The sequence below is a fragment of the Biomphalaria glabrata genome, chromosome 5 (genome assembly GCF_947242115.1).
Source record: "Biomphalaria glabrata chromosome 5, xgBioGlab47.1, whole genome shotgun sequence".
Classification (NCBI taxonomy): Eukaryota; Metazoa; Mollusca; class Gastropoda; family Planorbidae; genus Biomphalaria; species Biomphalaria glabrata.
In genome coordinates this window covers 28245215-28251214 of record NC_074715.1, presented here as the reverse complement: position 1 = coordinate 28251214, position 6000 = coordinate 28245215, and the positions used below count along the sequence as shown (strand labels likewise).

The window sequence follows — 6000 nt, the reverse complement described above, 5'->3', positions numbered from 1 at the left end:
GTTGGCTAGGAACACGGCCTGCAAACACTGGGCCCCTGTGGTTGTTAGGGGCTGAGTTATACTCTCGAGCGTCATTAGTTCAGTGAGTCGTGTTGGGCGAATTGATCCTGTGACGTCATGCAAACACTGGATTAAAGAGACACCGGTTGCATAACCGGACCTACGCTAAGGTTCAACCGAAGGTGGGACATTAGATCCATTCATCAGAGGTAGCCTATTTTCTTTTTTTTTTTTTTTTTTTGAGCTCGGCGGTGATCTGACTGACAAGAAACTACAAATGACAAACTTTATCTGTACTCTAAACATTGTTAAGACTTATTTCAGGAACATGTTTCATGACCAATAGAAACTTATATGACATGACCCTGCCACTCTCTTCCTAATCGAGCTCTAAGAATCTTAAATTTTATATAAACCTCTTTTTAAAAAAAAATCAACGTATTATTTATATACAGCTATGGTATAATGAACATGTTTATTTGATTGTTGTATTGAAGTCAAAACAAACGATTACTCTAGATTAGTGAGAAAGACGATGGACTAAATGATCACATCAAAGGCAAAGTCCACTGACTAGTTCCAACGTTGACTTTGCCATTCTGTTTAAGGAAAACAACAAACAAACAAACCAACAAACATGTTTAGACCGAGAGGATTTGAAACTAAAATGCTAATGACCAGGAAGAGTGACTAACAAATGTTGGAACCTAGGACATATGAACCTGGAACTCAATATTTATTTATTTTTATTGATGAATTTAATGTGACAGTAATAGAATTTCACGATGTCACATGCTTGAAAACTGTATACATTACGTGAAGGTTGTTCGTTGAATCTAAAACATTTCGGGCAAGGTAGAGAACTCTATAAAGGAACCATCAACACAGACAGAGAACAATCTCGTAGGAAATAATTTCCCAAATAAACTACAACACTGGCAAGTGTGCTCCCTACCAATGTGCATTTTCTCCGAATCTCTCGACATATATTAAAAAAATTTATATAATATTTAAATGTTTAGACATTTAAAGAATCTCCCATAGGTTTAGTCTCTGAGAGGGAAAGGGTGGGCAGGTATTAGGGGATATATTTAGTTTCACATGTGTGTGCGTGTGTGTGTGTGTGTTTTATTTTAGGTTAAACCTCTACACCAGAACAATGAATGTCATTCTAACACAGTGCTATGGTCGACGAAGTGGTGTATCTATTTCGAAATTGCATGTCAGCTCTGCATTGCTAGGCGCCTGGGTGTATAGGGTGCTTTCAACAAAGGAGAGAGAGAGAGAGAGAGAGAAAGAGAAAAACAAGGGAATAATACATGAGAGAGAGAGAGAGAGAGAGAGGTTGAGGAGTAAAACTTATATAGTTGGTGTACTAATTCTATTCTAAAAGTTTAGGTTTCGTTGTTTCATCTGTTGTATAATGATATAAAAAACTTTATTATCCATTAAACTATATATTTAATTGTTACTCAATTAGTTTTATTTAGACTACAAGCTTATTTTTAGCTAGGTTGGTAGCTTCAGAGACCCATAAACTGTAGAGTAACCACCACAACATAGATTCAATCAAAGGGTGTCCTGGTTTAGAGGTAATTATCTTTTTTGATGTAATTGACAGTCGTCTAACTTTTTTATCTGTATAGTGTTGTAGTGTCTCTAACAACAAACAAATCAAATTGTGTGTGTGTGTCTATAATGTGGTCTTGTCTCTTACAATATCAACAAATCAAATTGTGTGTGTGTCTATAATGTGGTCTTGTCTCTTACAATATCAACAAATCAAATTGTGTGTGTGTCTATAATGTGGTCTTGTCTCTTACAATATCAACAAATCAAATTGTGTGTGTGTCTATATAATGTGGTCTTGTCTCTTACAATATCAACAAATCAAATTGTGTGTGTGTGTCTATAATGTGGTCTTGTCTCTTACAATATCAACAAATCAAATTGTGTGTGTGTCTATATAATGTGGTTTTGTCTCTTACAATATCAACAAATCAAATTGTGTGTGTGTGTCTATAATGTGGTCTTGTCTCTTATAATATCAACAAATCAAATTGTGTGTGTGTGTCTATAATGTGGTCTTGTCTCTTACAATATCAACAAATCAAATTGTGTGTGTGTGTCTATAATGTGGTCTTGTCTCTTACAATATCAACAAATCAAATTGTGTGTGTGTCTATATAATGTGGTCTTATCTCTTACAATATCAACAAATCAAATTGTGTGTGTGTCTATAATGTGATCTTGTCTCTTACAATATCAACAAATCAAATTGTGTGTGTGTCTATATAATGTGGTCTTGTCTCTTACAATATCAACAAATCAAATTGTGTGTGTGTCTATATAATGTGGTCTTGTCTCTTACAATATCAACAAATCAAATTGTGTGTGTGTCTATATAATGTGGTCTTATCTCTTACAATATCAACAAATCAAATTGTGTGTGTGTGTCTATAATGTGGTCTTGTCTCTTACAATATCAACAAATCAAATTGTGTGTGTGTCTATATAATGTGGTCTTATCTCTTACAATATCAACAAATCAAATTGTGTGTGTGTCTATATAATGTGGTCTTGTCTCTTACAATATCAACAAATCAAATTGTGTGTGTGTCTATATAATGTGGTCTTGTCTCTTACAATATCAACAAATCAAATTGTGTGTGTGTCTATATAATGTGGTCTTGTCTCTTACAATATCAACAAATCAAATTGTGTGTGTGTCTATATAATGTTGTCTTGTCTCTTATAATATCAACAAATCAAATTGTGTGTGTGTCTATATAATGTGGTCTTGTCTCTTACAATATCAACAAATCAAATTGTGTGTGTGTCTATATAATGTGGTCTTATCTCTTACAATATCAACAAATCAAATTGTGTGTGTGTCTATATAATGTGGTCTTGTCTCTTACAATATCAACAAATCAAATTGTGTGTGTGTCTATATAATGTGGTCTTGTCTCTTACAATATCAACAAATCAAATTGTGTGTGTGTCTATATAATGTGGTCTTGTCTCTTACAATATCAACAAATCAAATTGTGTGTGTGTCTATATAATGTTGTCTTGTCTCTTATAATATCAACAAATCAAATTGTGTGTGTGTCTATATAATGTGGTCTTGTCTCTTACAATATCAACAAATCAAATTGTGTGTGTGTCTATATAATGTGGTCTTGTCTCTTACAATATCAACAAATCAAATTGTGTGTGTGTCTATATAATGTGGTATTGTCTCTTACAATATCAACAAATCAAATTGTGTGTGTGTGTCTATAATGTAGTCTTGTCTCTTACAATATCAACAAATCAAATTGTGTGTGTGTGTCTATAATGTAGTCTTGTCTCTTACAATATCAACAAATCAAATTGTGTGTGTGTGTCTATAATGTAGTCTTGTCTCTTACAATATCAACAAATCAAATTGTGTGTGTGTCTATATAATGTTGTCTTGTCTCTTATAATATCAACAAATCAAATTGTGTGTGTGTCTATATAATGTGGTCTTGTCTCTTACAATATCAACAAATCAAATTGTGTGTGTGTCTATATAATGTGGTCTTGTCTCTTACAATATCAACAAATCAAATTGTGTGTGTGTCTATATAATGTGGTATTGTCTCTTACAATATCAACAAATCAAATTGTGTGTGTGTGTCTATAATGTAGTCTTGTCTCTTACAATATCAACAAATCAAATTGTGTGTGTGTGTCTATAATGTAGTCTTGTCTCTTACAATATCAACAAATCAAATTGCATGTGTGTCTATATAATGTAGTCTTGTCTCTTACAATATCAACAAATCAAATTGTGTGTGTGTCTATATAATGTGGTCTTGTCTCTTACAATATCAACAAATCAAATTGTGTGTGTGTGTCTATAATGTGGTCTTGTCTCTTACAATATCAACAAATCAAATTGTGTGTGTGTCTATATAATGTGGTCTTATCTCTTACAATATCAACAAATCAAATTGTGTGTGTGTGTCTATATAATGTGGTCTTGTCTCTTACAATATCAACAAATCAAATTGTGTGTGTGTCTATATAATGTGGTCTTGTCTCTTACAATATCAACAAATCAAATTGTGTGTGTGTCTATATAATGTGGTCTTGTCTCTTACAATATCAACAAATCAAATAGTGTGTGTGTCTATATAATGTGGTCTTGTCTCTTACAATATCAACAAATCAAATTGTGTGTGTGTCTATATAATGTGGTCTTGTCTCTTACAATATCAACAAATCAAATTGTGTGTGTGTGTCTATGTAATGTGGTCTTGTCTCTTACAATATCAACAAATCAAATTGTGTGTGTGTGTCTATGTAATGTGGTCTTGTCTCTTATAATATCAACAAATCAAAAACTTCGTTTATATTGTGTAGTTGTCTTTCTAACATGAATAGAACAGTTCGAGGAACAGAAAGTATGAGGATCATACTCTAAACCCAAAAGGCTTTGGTACTTACTACAAGTGACTTTTCAGCTACATTAGGTACCCCGCAAACACTATGTGAACGTGAGCTGGGTGGGTGTGCTAACCTTTCGTCAATTTCTTTAATTACACAAGATCGAAGTCGACTCCCCAGTCCCCCCCCCCCCCTTGTCACGAACAACAACTCTTGCTCTCAGTTCCGTATGGCGGTGCCAGAGTTAAGTTTTCATTACAGGATTTGTTTACACTTTGACTTGGGAGTAGATTTGAATAAGGTAAGATGAAATATGTAGACCTGACTGTTCTGTCGAGATAGAGAGTACAGAGACTGGTTTTAACATAACATTTCATAGTTTAATTGTTTGTGTGGTAAAAAAAAGTCTTTCATTATATATTTCTATTCTCTATTTCTCTCTCTCTCTCTCTCTTAATGTGAGTGTGTTTGTATATATATATATATATATATATATATATATATTTCTTTGTTTAAAATGTTTACATGTTCCTCCAGAGTTGAAGATAATCTACATCCTAGTCCAAACCTCTCGCAGTACGACGGGGATGGTAGGGGAAGGGCATGGACGAGACGGCTGTTTTTTTAAAGAAAAAGCTCTATTCGTTTTGTGATGTCTGTATGTCTTTCTGTCTGTCGTATTCTAATGCTTTTAAAAATACATTTTACATACAACGAAACGGCCGAACGACAGTCCAGAGCGCATATCACACGACCAGGCAGCCATCCTGATTATGTCTTACAATGCTCACTTTTTGTTCAGTTCAGTGGTTAGGGTTAGGTTTATTTAAAATAAATATGAGCATTTTGTTGAGTTGTAGATTTTTTTTTTTTTATATTCGTTTCAGGAATTTCTTAAATAGAAAACCAAGATAAACCCATATTTCCCCACATCAGTTGTACTCACTCATTGCCTGGCACACTAACTCACACGCATTCACAATGTTGACCAACTGATGGGGGTTATTATCATGAAAAGAATTTGTGTTGAAATGGGTATTTTTGTTGATTTTTTTTTACATGACCTCTATTCAGTTGGTACCTTCGTGAAAACTAAAACCTAAAGCCTTATGGGCTCAAAACTCAAAAACCTGGGTGGATACGGATCTCGAAGACAGTTGATGTATATCATCGGAAAAAAAGAATGACTACATCGCTGGCCCCACTGAGCGTTATTATTTTTCAAAGTATTAAAAGAAATGCATTTTAATTTGCCGAGAGAAGTAGACAATATTTATCTTGAACGGACGGTCTTTTGGTATTTCCGCATATAGGCATTCAAGATTGAAATAAATGAATGTTCCCTGAACATTTAGCGCATCGTCTTCTAGGTCTAGATCTATATCTTTACAACATTACAATGTGTTTTAACCATGGGGCGGGGTAAAATGTTTCGTTTTTTTTTTATATATAAATTTAACATTCATTAGTTATTAAGAGCAAAATAATGGCTCTATATGATGTATTAAGGAGGTATTATTTTTTAAAATATTTTTAAGAATGTTATTTATGTTTTGAGTTTAATAAAAGAAGATTCTTTAC

At 33.4% G+C, this 6000-nt stretch overlaps 1 protein-coding gene across 5 annotated transcripts in view; it reads left to right on the top strand.

The window, feature by feature from the left end:
- The first annotated feature begins 1575 nt into the window (after positions 1–1575).
- Positions 1576–6000, top strand: part of LOC106066461 (probable 3',5'-cyclic phosphodiesterase pde-5) — a 114135-nt gene continuing 109710 nt past the window's right edge. For 4 of the 5 annotated variants that reach the window (XM_056028501.1, XM_056028504.1, XM_056028496.1 and 1 more), the window contains exon 1: positions 4602–4720. The gene's annotated coding sequence lies outside the window, so the exon portion shown is untranslated. Of the gene's footprint in view, positions 1593–4601; positions 4721–6000 lie in introns of those variants that run through there. The other variant, XM_056028500.1, reaches the window with a different exon arrangement.